We start from the raw sequence: 19,203 nt of genomic DNA on the forward strand, positions 1-19,203 counted from the left end.
TGTTACCGTGGCCTATCCCTGGACGAGCTGATGGAGAAGAAGGAGGAGAGAGAGAGAATTCAAGCCGCAGATGGCCAAATTGAAAATGGAGGCTGAAGAGAAAAATGCTGAAAGGGAGGCCAAACAGACTGATAGGGCTTGGGAAGAAAAGATGGCTAAATTGAAAATGTGCTGCTAGCTCATGAGAGGAGCTTAAAGGAGCTTGATGTTTAAGCCAGACAGGTGGAGTCCACCAGTGTCAGAGGAAGCATGCATGCAGTACCTGATGGAGACATGAAGGTTTATATACCCAAGGATTTGGTGCCAAGTTATGTGGTGGGAAATTATATTGAAATGTGTTTTTCTTCTTATGAGGTTGACCTGCAGATACTGTGGTCTGTGGAAACACATGCCAACACTTGTGAGGGACACACTTCTGACAATAGAGGTTGGGTACCAAACAAAGTATACTCCTCTGAAGACTATTTTGATTGCCAAATTGGGGCTGACTCCAGAAAAGTATAGCCAAAGATTCAGGGACAGCCAGAAGCTCCCCAACCAATCCTGGGGAGGCAAACCTTTGGGCTAGAACCAAAGTGTTCAAAAAGATATCTGGGGGGAACACCCACAAAGGTAGTCAGGATTTCCAACAGAAGAAAGAGGGGGGAGACATTTTTTTAAAACAAAGAGTTCTTAAAAGGCAGCCAAAATAATTCCCAAGGGAGTAGTGGTAACCAATCCTGGTCTGATCCTAAAAAGACATGGAGGTTTGTACCCCTATTTACAGCTTGATACGAATCTGGGCACATAAGGGTGGCTTTATATGTCCCATAAGGGCACTACCCCACACCAGTGGGCAACTACAAGGGCTGAAAAGTGCAGTGCTTGGGGAAAATGTAGTCCCAGTTAGTGTTGGGAGACAGACAGACATGTCTCTTGTTACCCTGGGAGATAGAGGAATGGTGGCAAAAGCCACATGCCTTCAAATACTTCCAAGTACAGACAGCGGGCCACCATCAATGGGCAACAGGTGGAGGCTCTGTGGAACACCGAATCCAGCATGACAATTCTCAAGTGTCAGCTGGTGACTGCCAAGCAGGTCCTACTGAACACATTCCACCATGTCGTAGTTGCCGCCAATCGCAATAGCCATCTACCAGTGGCTCTGGTTCCCTTGTAGTGGGGGGTGTCTCATGTTCTCTGAAAGTTGCTGTGAGCTCTACCATGCCTGTTGATTGTTTGCTAGGCAATGCCCTGGAGCACAATACCTGTGAGGTAGAGGTCTGGTCTCACTTGGAAATGATGGGATTGCCTGAGTGGGTCTGTATGACCAAACGTTCCATGGATGCCCAGAAAGAGAGTCAAAGATGTCTTGAGCCTGGAACAATGGCCTAGACAGCTGCCAAGGAGAGGGGCAATAAATGTGGGAAACGGGTCCTTGAAATTCTCATGGTGGAGGTTGATGGGGTCCCTGAGGAAGATGCTCCCTGAGCCAACTGGGGAAGACATTGCCGCCCTGCTGGCAAGTTGACGGTGGGCCACCAGGGAAGAATTCTGCCAAGTGCAGATAGAGTGCCTCACTTTTGAGGGCTTGATTTGCCAGGCCTCAGCCCAGGCAGCAGGCAAAGCTTCTGGGGATCACCAAATCTACTGGGAGAACAGTCTCCTCCATAGCGAGCCTAAGGTCTCTGGTCCTGGGGCAGCCCGTGAGCTGGTGGTCCCCCAGTATTACTGGACCTTCCTACTTGGTTTGGCTCAAACTATACCCCTGGAATGACATCTGGGGCAAAACAAGACCTTTCCCAGGCATGTCTCCCACTTCTATTGGCCCCGAATGATAGCAGCCTCAGATGCATCCAGGCCATTGGGAAATCTAGGGGGAAAAAAGCTCCCCTAATCCCAGTATCCATCACTGGCACCCCCTTTGAAACAGTGAGCATCAACATAATTGGACTCTTGGACACCAAGACAACCCTAGGTAACAGGTTTGTCCAGGTCTTGGTGGACCATGCCATCTGCTACCCAGAGGCGATCCCTTTGAGATCATTGACTGCACCTGTAGTGGTCAGAGCTGTGATGGGGATCTTTATCCATGTTGGGTTCCCCAAAAAGGTAGTGTCAGACAGAGAAACTAACTTCATGTCTGCGTACATGAAGTCTATGTGGGATGAGTGTGGTGTAATCTTCAAGTTCACCCCACCCTATCACCCTCAAACCAATGGTCTTATGGAGTGATTCAATAGGACTTTGAAGGGCATGATTACATGCCTGCCTGGGTCCATGAGGCATAAGTGGGGAATCCTCTTGCCGTACCTTCTCTTTGCCTCCAGGGAGGTACCACAGAAAGGAGAAGTGTTCAGCCCCTTTGGAGTCCTATATGAACACCCTATTAGGGGACCTCTGAGCCTTGTCAGGGAGGGGTGAGAACATGCTCCCAGGACTCCCCCCCCCTCCGGATGTGGTCAGCTACATGCTGGCTCTCCTCAACCGGCTTCTGGAAGGTGAAAAGCAAACTAGAGGCCAGCCAAGAAGTCATGAAAAATCTGGTATGACCAGAAGACCACACTTGTGGAGTTTCAGCCTGTCCAGAAAGCATGGGTCAGATAACCAATAGAGTCCAGGGCTATCCAGGACCATTGGACTGGCCCATCTGAGATCAAGGAGTAGAAGGGTAAGGCCATCCACCTGGTAGACCTCCAGGCCCTTAGGAATCCCCTATGGGTGCTCCATGTAAACAGACTAAATCCTCACTTTGAGAGGTCCGAAGTGAGCATACTCCTTGTGATGGGTGAGAGAGCGGCAAAGGAGAGTGAAGCTCTCCCTGACCTCCTCTGTGCATAAGCACAAGATGGGTCAGTGGAAGGTGTCAACCTCTCTTCCACCCTGACCCCAGAACAGCAGAGGAACTGTTACCAGTTGCTGGACAGTTTGCTGCACTCTTCTCACTCACCCCTGGACTCACATATCTGTGTGTCCATGATGTTGATGCTGGGGACAGCCCCCCTATACAGAACAAGATTCACAGGTTGTCAGACAGGTTGAGAGCCAGCATCAAGGAGGAAGGCTCCATGATGTTTGCCTTAGGGATGATTGAACCCTCTAATAGACCCTGGTCCAGCCCTCTGGTGTTGGTAGCAGAGTCTGCCCTATTTGACACCACACCAGAACTCCAGTTCTGTGTCGACTACAGAGGACTCACTTGAGTCACCAGGACTGATACACAATCCATCACTGGCCTGATGAGGTCATTGACAGGCTGGGCATTGTCAAGTCCCTCAGTTCCTTTGATTTGACATCAGGGTACAGGGAGATTGCCCTGACTGAGGGGGCCAAGGAGTGGCCCACATTTCTAATACCAAAGGGCCACTTCCAGTTTCACATTATGCCTTGTGGAATGCAAAATGCCCCTACTACCTTCCAATGGTTGGTTAACAGGGTCCTGTCTGGTAAGGAGGTTTTCTGTGCTACCTACTTAGATGACATTGCTGTCTACAGTTTCAGTTGGGAGGAACACCTGCATCACAACCTCCACAAGGTGCTTCCGGCCCTTCAACTGGCAGACTTGACCATCAAGAACAGTGAGTGCCAGATTGGACAGGGCTCTGTGGTGTATTTGGGACACCTGGTACATTGAGGGAAGGTGGAACCCCTCCAGGTCGAGATTGAAACCCTCATGGCTTGACAACCACCTAAACTCTAAACAGAAGTGAGAGCCTTTCTAGGCCTCACTGTCTATTGCAGAAGATTTTCTAAGGGCTATGGCACCATTGTTGCCCCCTTAACTGAGCTGACTTCTAAAAAGCAGCCCAGATTGGTAACCTGGATAGAGACTTGTCAGAAAGCCTTTGACTCTCCCAAGGTAGCCATATGCACAGCACATATGCTCAGGGCCCCTGACTTCACAAGGAATTCATCATGCAGATGGATGCTTTGGAGTATGGCATTGGGGCAGTCTTAGCACAGCTGAATGAGGAGGACCTAGAGCAATGGGTAGCCTTCATTAGTAGGAGGTAACCTCCACAGGAACAAGGGTGGAGTGCTTTTGAAAGAGGAGCTTTTGCTGTGGTCTGGGCACTGAAGAAATCGAGACAATGCCTGTTTGGAACTTACTTCCTGGTTCAGGCAGGCCACAGCCCTCTCAGATGGCTCATGTAGATGAGGGGTGAAAATCACAAACTGATGAGGTAGTCCATCTCCCTACAGGGAATGGACTTTATGGAGGAGCATCGCCTGGGGACAGACCACACCAATGCTGGGGGTCTCTCCAGATTCTTCTGCTTAAGTCAAGAGTAATTGCAAGGGGTGAGGCAGCTCCCTCTACTTTCAGCAGGAGGGAACACATGTTAGACTGGACAGCCTTAGGGTGGCCTTCCCTCAACTTTGAGCCTGCCTCCCTCCATGTTCTGACCTTATTTTGCTGGACTCTATGCACTTTACCACTGCTGACAAGTGCTTGTGCTCTCTCCCATAAACATGGTCCTATTGGCTTAACCCCCAATTATTGTTTAATACTTTATTTATGGAGTTTTACAACTGCGGATACCAACAGGAAAAAAGGGGAGAGCACAAAGAGTTATGCAGAGGAGACAAGAATGAAACAAAATAGTCATCAAGACATGCATCTTCAATACCAAAAATACAGAAGTGGCATAGTGTATGCCCTGTGTAAATATTTAAATTGTAATAATTTATGCCGGTGATTGTTACATACAAACTGCATTTGTTCACAGCAATAGAGCCATGTTGTGTCTGGCAGGGGGTAGCCCAGATCCTCTCCCATACCACTCGAGCCACCACTCCCACTGGAGGTCTAAGTGTCAAGGATAACTGATATAGCCAGGAGCCAAATGGGCATGTAAGATTAATCTGTCCATGTAGGACACATGGTGTCCTCCCAATAGGGCAGCTAAAGAGCAGAGCTGGGCTCAAAGAGGTCATCCAGAGTGCGGAGTTTACACACGACTAGGGTTTGTTTGGTTAGTTTCTCTGTGGTTAGTGAAAGCCAAGGGTTGTCAAAGAGTGGTATGTGCATCGAGTAAATGAGGTCGGTGCCCAGATTCCATTGTAGCTTAACCCAGGCCCAGTATGTGGTTGGGAGTGCTTGTATTTCTGAGGGAGTCCTCAGTAGGCCTGATAGTGGATAGTGGAAAGTGAGCATGGGCGAGCCTGAGTCCATTCCAGTTTCAAGTATTGTAGCAGAGCGTCAGGATGATCCTAATAGTATTCGAAATGTGCCTGGCCAACTAAGTAGTAAATACAAAAAGAAGGGTCACCAAACCGCCCACTCTCGCCAAGAGTAATCTTCAATTTGACCAGAACATGAATGGCGAGGAAGGTTATCTGAGACTTCCTCATTACGTGTTCAACTAAGTCCTCTATCAAGATTTCATATGACAAGCCTAAAATTGCCCTAGGATTTTACTTTTATCTAACGGCAACATTGTATTTTATAGGAACTTGGACACTTTACTGGGATGTAGGACTGACCTTCCAATTATTAAAAAATTCAGGTTTATTTATACTTGTCCGGGCTTGACTGTTTGACGTTGTGGTGTTGGAAACCTATAGACATGAACGACTAGATACCTGAATTTACAACAGCCTTGAAAAAGTCTATAATAGACTAAACATGTTTTGGCTGATCCATGCTGGAAGTATCAATGAATAAACCAACAGTGTATATAATTTGAAACAACAAATGGACTCTTGTGTTGTCTTCACTCTCGAGATGAGAGATCAATGACTTTTGACGTATTGTGCTAAAAATTATATATCTCGATCAACTATATTTATGTTTTCATTATATCCATTACTTAATGTTTATGTTTACTTATCTATGAGGGTGCTGAACGAGGTTCTACTATATACATATTGGATGTACATTAGATCTTTATTGTACAAATTGTCACCTTTGGTAGTATGGTGTCAGAACCGTGATACCGCCTCTATATTACAATAATTTGCTTTTGGATTTTGTTCACACATGACTTGATTGAAAACAACAAACCGACATTTGAGGTGCAGTAATTTTCTCGGCGGGGACCACCACTACCACATTTGAATTTAAAGTCTAAAGATGGATCAAGTGTGAGGTTAAAATCACCTTCCGGTTTCTATAGTGTCTGCAGATAGACGGGAGATACGTGTAGATCTGTTCGGGAAAAATTCAGGCAAGTCCACGTTTGGGACATTAATGTTCATTGTAAGGAGGGATTTGGCCCAATGTTGCCTGCAACCAACAGAGAACAACCTTCAGGGTCAGCAACCACCTCCCACACCTGAAATGGGACCTCTTTGTGAACAAGGATACACACCCTTCTGTAGAAGGTACTGAAGTTTGCAAAGAAATGGTCGTACCTCCAGTGCGATGCAAACCAATTGGAAGAGTTTGGAGCATAGTGCGTCTCTTGCAGGAATGCCACCTGAACAGAATGTCTGGTAAGCTAGGACAGGACCTGTTGCCCCTTTCATGGATTAGATAGCCCTCTTACATTCCACGTCATACATTTAAAAGTTTCAATGGTCTGGGATTTACCGCGGAGCAAGGCAAACCCTCTCACTCAGCGGCAGCCATGAAGAGGGCCGGAAAGTGGAGAAAGGCTGCTTCTATGAGGCAGCGGCTATGGAGCATCACATTCGAGCAGCCATCTTGGGCCTCAACCTGGCCATGCCCCCCCAGGGCTGGTAAATTAAATGCTACTAGTGGGCCAGCAGCACCCATTGTTCCACCTACTCAAGAACCCCTCTAACCATGGCTCAGGCCTGCCAGTGCAGTACCTGTATGTGCAATTGTATACTGCCCTTCGACCTGGCAAGATAAACCTCTAGTCAGGCCTAAACCTTCCCTTTTTATACATATGTCACCCCTAGGGTAGGCCCTGTCGAACCCACAGGGCATGGTGCAATGTATTTGAAAGGCAGGACATGCACTTTTAAGTTTTATATGTTTTGGTAGTGAAAAACTCCCAATTGTGTTTTTCACTACTGCAAGGCCTTTCCCTCCCATAGGATAACATTGGATTTAACGTATTATGTCTTTTAAGAGCAATTTTCATTTGTGAAGAGATAGGCTTTTCAAGTTTGGTTTCACTGGACTTACAGTTTAAAATCACAATTTATGGTGAAGTTGGAGTTTAATAGCATTTTAGCAAGTTCCACTTTTAGAAAGTTGATATTTACTTGCGTTAGCCATTAGGTGCCTGCTGCCTGTCTCTGTTCAGTCTGGGCTCAGTGACAGCTATATTCCCGCTAGACATACACACGCAAGGGTAGCAGCCACACACAAAGGGAGCTTAGGTGTGTCTTGGTGGGCCTTCCTGGAAGGAGGGAGGAGCTGGGCACAGCCTCACAAATACACCTGAACAAGCTGTGTCCTGTCGACACACAAAGAGCTGCATACTCCCTAGTGAGTCTGGAGCCAGGGCAAGGAGGGAGGAACTTCAAACCCTTCTTTGAAATCTCGCCCACTTTAAAGGCAGAACTGGGTATAGGACCTGGAAGAAGAACTGCTGTGCTTCTGGAAGGACTGTCACTCTGCTGGACTGTTGCTTTTAATGGACTTTTGCCTTGCTGCGCTCTTGTCCCTCTCAGCTGCCCTGCTGCCTGCTGTTCTCCTGTCTGGTTGAGAAGGACAGGAACTGCATCACTTGAACCCAGAATGACTCCTACAGCTTGCTTGCAGGCTTGCCTCCTGATTGCCTCCTGATTGAAATCTCAGCGATACAAAAGACTTCCAACCAACTACATCTGTATCTGGACTCTGCAATCTGTGAGTCTGCCAACAAGTGGTGCCACCCCAGTCCTGGATCCTTGGAAATGCAGCTCAAGGTGCTTTCTCAAGCCAAACAACTCATCTAGATCAGAGCCGGTGCATCTTTGCCTTTTCATGGAATGGAACCAGCGCATCCTCATCGAGGCGTGGAACGGGGCCTCCATATCACACTTGGAATTAGTGCATCACCTTCGGAATTGACACATCACCTGCTGCTGGAGCAGTAGCCTTGCATCACCTTCAGAACCAGTGCATGACACTCTGAACTGACATATTACCACCATTGGAATCTCGACACATCTCACCCACTGCGTGGCTCAACATCAATGCATCGCTTCGGCTGCACCTTGCATCTTCTTCAACGTCAACTCAATCCCGGATCAAGGTACTGTTTTTCAGTGGGACTAAGTGGATCCCTGTATCTGGCCATTGCTCCATGATGGTCAGCCTGAAATTTTGACTTTGCCCCAGTCCAAACACAAAAATATGGCTTTACAGTTTATCAGTTTATCAGATGTGAGACAGTAGTCAAAATTTGACAGAATTCATGTCCAATATATTCTGAATGTATGCATGGGTATATCGTTTTAAAAAAGGGGTGATAATCCTTCTGTGGGGCAAGGCAGGATGCTGTGACAAGGCTCAATAACGTCAGATATGTTAATGTCAAGATATACCCCTATACATTCTATTTAGAGTGTATACCTATATATTTTAGGTAAGACGTTTCTGACATCTGCCTATTTTATGGTGCATTTTCTCTATCTGACAAATTAAAAATAACCACTTAAAGATGAGAGTGAGGAAAATAGCAACGTAATCCCGCAGTAGAAGAACGCTGGAGGTTCCAATTTTCAAGTCTGTCTCAATCTGAGCATTTGCCAGCCAAACTCAAGACTTCAGTGGGACTCTGATCTTAGCATATCTGACCTTGTGGAGCAATAGTTGTTCAAAGCTTCCTACCTTGACTCTGTGAAGTAATTTAACTTCCAGAAAATTACTAAGACAGAACATTAATCTGTTGTTTAAGACAAATAGCTAAGATTTACACACCAACACTCCCTTTCAGTCATCCTGAAAGGGAACCTCAGACTGGGTTGCCACAGCCCATAGTTTAATACTGTACTTTGGCATTCTTAATTGTTTGCAGCAATACATTTTTTATTTGTCTTTAAAGATTCACATCTTATGATCCTTTTACTACAGTTTGTAACTTTGGTGTCATTTTAATCATCATTACTTTGTATTTTTACTACATCAATTTCTAAATGTAACTAGTTATGTTTTCTTGATTTTAAAGTTATTCATATTTTCCAAACAAAGCTTGTAGATTTAGAGTCATCAGTACATAAAGAAACCTGTATTTTTTATTGGTAGGCTCTGGATTACATAACTTTAAGGGGTGCTCACCCCTGGCTCTTCCTCTTTGTTATTCAGACCCTTATTCATGGCACTAAGGGCCTCATTTGGATGTCAGTCGGAAAGCCTTTGATCGGAGGCGTGTCCGCCATCAGGATTATGATGTTGGTTTCAGACAGGCCTTCCATGCTGGGCTTTCCGACATGGAAAGCCTGTTGGAAAGTGACTTTGGGGGCCCGTAGCAAGCCACCAGTTGATGGCCTGGGGGGCACCTAAGGTATCCCCTGAAATTCCCTGCAGAGTGTGGCAGGCACCTCGCAGTAACTGCCACATGGTGCAGGGATTTAAACAAACTCCCATTTCTCTATGGGAGCTTGTGCTGCAATCTGTTTCCGCCCTCACCACAAGCTCCCAAAGGAAAATGGGAGTTTGTGACCACACCACGTTCAGTCAGTTTTGGAACCAACTGAGGTTGTCAACTCCAAAACCGCAGAGATGTCAGTTGGAGGCAGCTCTCACTAACTCGGCCCCTAAATGTTAATTATATGTACAAAACAAGCTTGATGGCATCTACATGTTTCACCCAGTCGCTGAATGCATTCTTGATCAGTGTAGTCATTTGATTGAACTTGATTTTCCTGTGTGCTCTCCTCTTAAAGTATAATGTTTGGATGGCAGACAGATCTTCTTTTATATTATTTTCAGGCACTCATATGTTTTCTGCATTTTTTACATCAGCATGGTACATTACATACAACATTTTCTTTGCCTTTCATGTGTGACGTATGCAGTGGATGTTAGAGACTAGGCAGACCATCTCAAGAATACTTATGAACTGATGGTTATAAATGCGGGGTTTCCAATTTAGGTCTAGCCCTTCTTTTCATTTACATTCTGCCTTCTTTGCCATGTACCACGTATGTACCATCTTTTAGATTTTTGTGTTACCTTTGGATAGTATCCTACAGCATTATTTTCTGTCTTGTTACAGTCTTTGTGAATCACTGCTGGGTGTTTATATTTAAGTGTGTGTATATGTAAAGCAGGCTTGCCGCACAAGTAGAGTAGTATTTTTGTGCAGTTTTTGATTGGTCTGTTCAAGTGTTTTCTCTTGTGGATGAACATCGTCATATCACGGTAAATGCGGGACTTGCACTCCAATGAACTTGAGCAAAGTTGTGATGGAAAGCTTGTGGTCTGCTCACTCCCTTTATGTTGCTAAAGAGGAAGGATTGTGTAACAATAGTCAAACTGCTGACTCCATCTCTCCATGATTATGTATTTGTTTGGATCAAATCTGTTTTTTATGAGTTTGCATAGAAAATATTCTATTTCCATTATACATTTGTTTTTTCTCGTGCTGCCTTTGATGTATCTTCGACTCGCTTTCATTTCTTGTGCTTTCACTCTTTCAACCTTTCATTCTTTCTATTTTTCTTAAATTATCCCTTGCTCTTTTTCCCTTTACCTCATTGCTCGAGCTGTGATCCCTTTTTCCTTCATTACTTCTTTCATTTCTCCCATTTCTCCTTGTCTCTATTTAGGTCGAGTCTAGGCAGTGCGTATGCGCTATCTGCACGAACTGCTGTAATCACTAAAAGGTCTAAAATCCCGACTGCTGCTTACCATTGATTGAGTCGCGCGTTGCTCTTTTTTGAAGCCTCCTAATTGGTTCTGGACCTGTTACGTGACTTCTGTTTTGTTGGTGAGGAGCACTGCTCAACCAGACATTATTTACCCCTTGATTAGTGGCCATCCGCTTTCATGCTTTAATGCAGGTATTATTTGGAATTGCATGCTTCTCTCCTCTGCAGCCTCCTTATAAATGCCTGACCCTCACTGTTCAGAATGCACCAGACAGACAATGTGCTCCTTGTGTTTAAATTAACAGAGTAAGGGAGGTACCTATATGTAGCTTTGTGTAGGCGAGGCCACCTCACAGAGAGCAGGTGAGATCCAGTGCCCAACGCTGAAAAGGAAACTTCTCGGTTTCCAGAGACAGCATCAAGTAATGGCTTTTGCAGATTGTGTCAGTGGCGAACCCTTGTTGGGTCTGTGGACGCAGGTTAAATAGGGGTTCCAACGAGCCAGAACCCAGAAGTTTACAAAAACCCACTTAGACCTCCTGAAATCTTGTTAAAGCCAAAGAGTGCACAGCCAACTTGGTAACGGTTTTGGATTCAATTGAACTGGTCCCATACAATCACAAGGTATGGTAATGCCAAGGTTGAAGCAAATTCAAAGGAAAGCGACTGCCTCCACACTCACGCCATACATACCAACACAGCTATACTTGAGAGACCTAACAGGGTAGATCAATGTTCATAAGTCCAGAACCATGCCTGATGGTTATCATTAGGGGTGGGCGGAATTTGCGAAAGTGACTTTCGCAAATTATCGTGAAAATGTAAAAAATATCCGCAAACACGCGGAAATATCGCAAAGATGCAGAAGTTTTTTTCCCGCCCGTTCGCGGTATTTTCTGCATGGTCGCGGCTCGCCAACTTACCCATGCGGTTGCTCGCGGGCGCGGCCATCTTGTTTTCACTCTTCTCGCGGTGCATGATCGCGAGAAGAAAGACGTGATGGCGCGACCAATGACATTACTGCGGAATGCGCGAACTGTCGCGAGACAGCGCAGATGGCTACCAACAATCCAACATCTCGTGGAGAACGCGACCGGATCGGGAAAACTTGTCGGCGAACGCTGCGGAATGCGGAAATTTTGACATTTTCGCGCTCTCCGCGGAACGCGAATATTTCAAATTATCGCAATTTCCGCGAGCGGAACGGAAATTTAGCCCAGGCCTAGTTATCATACATTGGATTGCTACTTCAGGTGATGTCTTGTAGGAGTGTTTTGACTCAGTTTCATGTTGTTACAGGCAGTCCAAACTCACCTCTTAATTTTGGTGACTTATATGTTAGCGATGCAAATTGCATTTAAATTCTCATACTAATACTGAGTTGGTAAAAAAAAATTAAATGAAACATTAGGTCAATTAGATGACAGATGGTATGTGTTTTAAATGTGTTATTATTGCATCAGGTAGGATTTTTTTCTCCAAGAAATCCAGCTCAGATGATGAGAAACCAGCACACTCATTCCTTGTGAATTAAAGCAAATTCTCAAATAAAAAAAAAATCTTAATTAAAACTCCCAAGATTATTGAAATCTTCAATTGAAATGGGTAATGGATTTTCGAAGAAGTGCTGGGTCAAAGAAAGATCATAACACAACAGCAGCCATCTTCTGTAGCAGTTCCAGGCTTGAAGCTGTGGCACTTGATTGCTGTGCATTCAAATGTGCTATGGTATCTGCATTTGTTTTGTGAATAATTTGTTCCTAGTTCAGAAATATGGTATTGGGTAATTATTACACATTAAATACAGCCATAGCACAAAATGCCATTCCACATAATTACACTCTAACACACAATCCCACTCCACATAATTCGAGTACACTCAATACAACAAAATTACTAACCAGATATTTCTACTGCACACCATGCCACATAATTCCACTTCATAAATCCACTCCACACCACACAATTCCACCACACACAATTTCACAACTAACAATTCCAATCCAACCCACATAATTTCACTCCACACACATCCACTCCACTCTAATCCTAAACACATGGTTAAACACAACGCCAATACCTCTAACTCTCACAAATGCGAGACCTATTGCATACAAATGCTTGTTTGCTTTCCAATGTAATTGTTTACCTTTATTCAACTATGTTTTAGGCACAAATTTGGGCAAGTAGTTGAAGCAAAGGAAATATATAATATTACACATTACCATTTTATAATTGAAAAAACACTAAAAAGTATAACAAATGATGATTTGTATGATTAATGTTTAGGCATAGTAAAATATCGTTTTTTTAATCTATTAATCTACACAGGAAGTATTTCGGGTGTACGCAATAAGTAGGGGCAAGCAGTTTAAAGCTATTTTTAAAACCTTGAAAGGAATACGTTACAGTCGGTTGCCAATTTAATGGTTTATTTTTTTAATAGATATTGGTTAAGTTAAATGTTGCATAGACTTACCATATTTATAAATCCACCAAAACAATATGTGAAAGAATACCAGTTGGGGCACAATGGGTACAAAAGAAGGGAACAATGCAACCCAGTAGCTTGGTCTTTCTTTCTTTCTTTCTTTCTTTCTTTCTTTCTTTCTTTCTTTCTTTCTTTCTTTCTTTCTTTCTTTCTTTCTTTCTTTCTTACTTTCTTTCTTTCCTTCCTTCCCTCCCTCCCTCCCTCCTTGCTTCCTCCTTCCCTGTGTTACAGAAACAGGAAAGCTCGTAAAAAAATATTATATTGCACAAGTAATCTAACCACGTGTGATCCTCCATCAAATAAGCTGTTACATAGCTATACGAAAGATAAGCCTAAAATGTTTTTTCTTCAGAATGCAACATCAAGACATAGGTACAGCCGCTCCTATAAAAATTATATAAAAAAACTACACATTTCAGTCTTCTCACGATCCCCATTATTAAATATAGTCTTTCTGTTGGATTCTCCAGGATCTTACTTGCAGCTCATATTATCTGGTCAAAATATGTGCTGTATATTTAAAAATAGATGTAATTTGTAGACTAAATGTTCACACTCATCTTATTAATTTTAATGGTATTCACAGGAACTTAGTTTGAATCACTGTGGTAGTTGTCTAAATACTTTACATAATTTTGGGAATGTAAGGCATGTTTTCAGTCATAGATTAATTATGCCAAAATACCTGGTTGCATGGTGTAAGACTAGGGCCCAGAATTAGAAAGGTTTTTCGTCTGTTTCGTGTTACTTTTCTAATGCAGACCCAATGTTAAATCTTTTTTGGCATTTACAAACCAATGCCTCACATTTGTTTCAAGCACTTTATTTTGGTGAAAGAACTTAAAAGCAACATAATCAATTTCCAATTTTCAGTCCTGCACATGTGTACAATACATCAAGTATTTAAAATTCAAATCAACAAACATTTCAAAAACACATTTAAAACGTTTTCACATAAATATAAGAAAATTCACATATACAACAGAGGTAATAAAGTGCTTTGGTGGATAAAATTAGGAAAGCAATAATAGGCCCCCCACTAAGAATTACTTAATGTTCAAGGATCTAAGATGCTTCTACATACTCATGAAAAATTTGCATCTGAGAACAACCTTGATTGGGTCTATTAAAGGTAGGTTCAAGTCCTTCTTGCCACAAACAACAACGTGCAATATCATAATTACAATGTTAATAAGGTTAATGTTTTAAAGAAAAAAATTATTGGCAGAAAGGACATCAGCATAGTTCATAAATAATGAGCAAACAATAGGGCACTGCAAATGTGTGTTTGGGAGTTCATATCATAAATATAATAAATATAAATCATATAAATAAATCTGATACACTAACTAGGGATTAAAAAAAAAATAGACGTTTGTAGAAAAATCACATTATGTTGTGTCAGTCCTTAATCATTCTATGCCAGACAGCATTACATTTCAGCAATGTCCGTGTACCTCTGGTTTTAACAGAAGCCTTTTCTCTCTTGAAAATCTCTACCATGATAGCCCACCATTCTGCAGTATTACCAGGTTTTAAATAGATCCAGGCCCTTGAAATAGCTAGCCGAGCAGTCAGTGATATAATCAGTGCTCATCGTGAATAGCTGGGGTTAGCCTTATACCGTAGCATAAGCTCCTGTATAGTGAAAGCCAGATCTAAGCCAAAGCGGTCTATTCATATGTATCAAATTTCCTGCCAGAATGTCAGTAGCAATGGGCATGTGGCAAACATATGCAAAATATTTGCTGCATATAATCTGTACTTTGGACAGTTCGTCTTATTACTAGAGTATCATCTGTCTGTCTCCCCCAAACTAGCTATTTTATCCGGGGTGTGGTATAACATGTATGTTGTCCGGAACTGCTGGAGCTAAAAAAATTGTCAAATTGTCCTGGCAATAATCTTATATCAGGCTAACTAGCTGGGACCAAGTAGTGATGGTACTTAGGTCACAGTAAACTTAATGAGAGCTAAGAAGGATAGGATCTTGGACCGAATGGGCCACACACTCAAGTTATTTTGCTATTGAAAACACAATGTCAAGTGTGATATCTGACCTACTAATTCTCAATGTGACACAGTGTTGACGAATTCCCAGGGTGCGACATAGAGGAACAATCCAGTGCTTACGCTGCCTGGAGTATTTTGGAAGAATAAAAGGTCTTCTTCAGTTTGTTCCGCTTCACTACACATTGGGCAATGCTTATTACCTACTGTTGGGCCTTTCCACTTAGGAGTAAATGTTGCTAGTGGAAGGGCACCTAGCCTAAATCCTATGTAAATGGCTTTTGTGAAAGGTGGGTCAATGTCGTCCATGTATGGCTCAAACAAAGAAGTTGGTTTTATTTCTAAGAATCTATTTGTTATTGAGCCTAGACTTGATGATTTATTCAGTTTCCTCTCCTCATTCTCCCAGATGAAATACTTCACCATTCTGATGGAAGAAGACGTGATGGCTTAGTCCAGAAATCAATCAGGCCCGGAGAGACTAATGCCTGATTTACATACATTAAACATGGTAGCATCTCCTCTCCCTTTTGCCTATCCAAGATGACTCTAAGGCATACCCTATATGGTTCCAACTCAATATTCGACCAAATCCTCATCCAGTACAAAATTGGTGTAGGTTTCACTTTGGGGATAATTGATTGCATACCCAAATCTGGTTTGGAAACTACTGGGTTACTTCAGGGGAATTTAAATACCGCCCTCAAGAATTTATTATCTACAACCCCAATGCCTCGAAACTACTATACCCCCAAAGTTTAGCCCCATAAACTGTGGTCACCAATGCTTGGGTTCTCAAAATTTCTAAAAGAGGGGCACAGGATGAAGGGAGGTGTTCTTTGCAAATCTCAGGGTAGCAGCCGCCCTATGATTTAATAAGAGTGTGCTCTTTGTGATCTGGCTCATCCAAAAATTACTGCTAAATAAGCAGCTTCCTAGGTACACAAAATCAAAAACTCTCTCAAGGTCCGCACTCTCCAAACTTAGGACCCTCTAAAGTGCCTGTGTAGGTGAATAGCCATTAACTTAGTTTTGCTGGTACTAGCAACTAGGCCACGATTAGTGCAAAGCAGTTTAAACCTATTTTTTTTTTAAAACCTAACTTTTGCTCCTGAATCCCGCATTATTCCACGCGATTAGTAACACCTTACTAGTTTTATTCGAAGGTATGGCCGGAGTTCTCTGGGGTGATGGTGCAAACTCCCTAGGAAGTGAAAACGATGTAATTTGAATGTGTGGTAGTCCTACACCAGGACAAAAGTTTTAAGCCTGATCAATGTGTCAATGGCTGAGTTGTGGTGATGATGCTGGACCCTCAGGCAGACCTCTATGTAAATAGTTTAGGTCTTGCTGCTCACATTGGGAAAGAGTTCCTTGTTGACTCCAGTCAGTCAACTAGGGATGTAGAAGAAAGGGACTGGGGGGGTCATCCAATCCTCTAATAAGAAGCATATGGGTTTTAAATGTAATCTTTAAGTTGACTGGGGAAAGGTTCGAGCTTCTAATGATAGCAACCCATTACAATGGACGGATGTGTAAATTGCAACTTGATGCAGTCTGAGTTGTTACCTACAGATGGAAATCATGTTGCCCTAATTATATATGGATGGATAACACAGTAACACTTCTGGACATCACTGATTCAATCTACAACTTTATAGGACAAGGAGGCCTGATCTTCCCTAGCATGTGCCTGAAGCTTGGAAACACCTGTTATGAGGATAGTATTAGCATGAGTGGAAGTGTCAGTAGTTGGGCCTTTGTCTACAAAGTTTCGTAAACATGGTGTGAGTAAGGTAGGAACAATGGAAGTATGATTCCTAACTAAATGAAATCTTGGGCGAGAACAGCAATGTTCCATACAAGCAATAGGTTTGTCTCTTGGAGTTTTCACTTGTGTGAAGACCAAGTGGGCAGACTGTGGGTCCGCTTCAAACAATGGGGGTTTCTGTCAGCTGGAACCAGGAGGATGCACTAGGAAATCCCAATTATGACTCCTAGTAGTACTTCTCTTTGATTACAATAGGGCAACATATTTAGCAAGGAATCAGATTGAGGAATGAACCCGCATGTAGGCAATCACATCCTCCCTTTATTGACCCCGGTGTATGGGACTCCATCAGTAGACAAACCTTGGATCTTAGTACCATAATTTCTGTCCTCATAATGGTAATAAGTTCTCAAAGGCCTTTTATCTGTACTTTGTCCTCATCTGACCCTGTAGGTTGTACATTATTAACAGGCCTTCACCTAGTCTCAGTAATGGGTTGATCACATGAGGCCAAATGTAAACAATGGATTGAACAGAATATTGTAGGTTCTAGGGGAGTTTGGGGATACATTTGGGCACAAATGTGGGTAGTTTTACGATTTGGTGCAGATACCTGAACAGTAGAAACTAAAGGTTCACTTGAAATAAAAAGTTTATTTTTAGATCCCTTTTTGTTGAACAAAGGAGCTACTTTGTAATATTTTTGGGGCATCAGGGTGAAGATTATGTTCTACTTCCTCAATAAGATCATCAATCTCACTCCAGGTACAATTTATTGAGGCAGGACCAGGGCTTTCTTGCTGGTAGGTTCGCCCAAATGTTTTTCATTACATTTTCTTTTCCCCATTGCTGGTTCTTCACTTAATTAAAGCCCCTTAAATGTTAGGATACAACGAATACAGTTGTGGCTTAAGTGAGCTGAAAGAAAATCAGCAAAATATAAATAACAATAATAACATAGACTAATCCTTGATATACCTTGTATTAGCTTTCTATTAGAGCACAGTGTAACATTGCATAGACTAGAAGTTATCAACCAATGATAGAAGGATTTTGGCGGCCTATACACTCTTAAACTGGAAAAATACTTTAAAAAAAATAAACGTTTGGTGGGGACAACTGAGATATATGTGATCCATAGAGCTTTTTCTTATATGAAAAAGGAAAACATCACAGCCAAACAATATTCTACCCAAATTAGGTCATACTCAAACAATTAACAACAATATCGCACATATGAAGCTTAAGAGAAAACAAATAAAAAGGTATAAAACCCAACAGCATGCCTAATTCAAGTTGCAAACCCTCCACACTGACGGTCAAGCAAAATTCCTCATACCTACCCTCAGACTACGGTGACTGGATACAGTGGCTGCTCCACGTGGGAGTGCTGCAGGGCAGTGGGGCGAAGAGGGGCAGGGTAGGGGGTAGTAAATTCCGGCTTATGGCTGAACGGAGGTAAGTAAAGAAATAAATAAATAAAACGAATTACATTGCTCACGCTGCATTGCCGATTGGCGTTGCAGCGTGCACAATGTAATTTATTTTATTTATTTATTTCTTTAATTAACTCCATGCGGCTGTAAGCCGGAGTTTACTACCCCCCACCCTGCCCCTCTGCTGCTCCACCCCACTGCCCCGCAGCACCAAGGGGTGTTGGAGGGCGAGATCCCACCACAGCACATGGCTTAGGCGATAATACAGTCCTCCCTATATAAACGTCCAAAGAAAACACTCTGCAAGCTGTGGCCTGGACAAGATGAAAGTTCGAGTCTAATAAGTGCAGGCAGCATGGGACCCTACAACAGGCGTGTTTTCTTCGACCCCTCCTTTTTTAGTTTCTCAAGTAAACTGGTGAGCAACGTCCCACCAGAGCAATAATGATCAATAAAATACAGGCAGGGCAATAGAAAATGGTTGATAAAGAGCAAATGTTCAGAAAGCCAGGGCACACCCAACAACCTCTCCTTTAAGTTTGATCACACAAGCAACCATAGGCTTAAACCAGGAGGAAAGAGGTAATCAAAGAGAGGGAGGGAAGAGGTATAAGGATAGAACCTACCTCCTAACTGGTATTTAATAAACAAAAGTGATTCTATCCTATCAAAAAAGTGTAAAAAAAGTGATACTAAATAGTTAGTTAATTACTTGATTTTATATATTTTTTTTTGTATTAATTAGTACAGTGAGATAGAAGTGATCCGTGGAGTGCCACGGAAAGCACTAAGTGTTTTTA

This window comes from Triturus cristatus, chromosome 6 (genome assembly GCF_964204655.1).
Source record: "Triturus cristatus chromosome 6, aTriCri1.1, whole genome shotgun sequence".
NCBI lineage: Eukaryota > Metazoa > Chordata > Amphibia > Caudata > Salamandridae > Triturus > Triturus cristatus.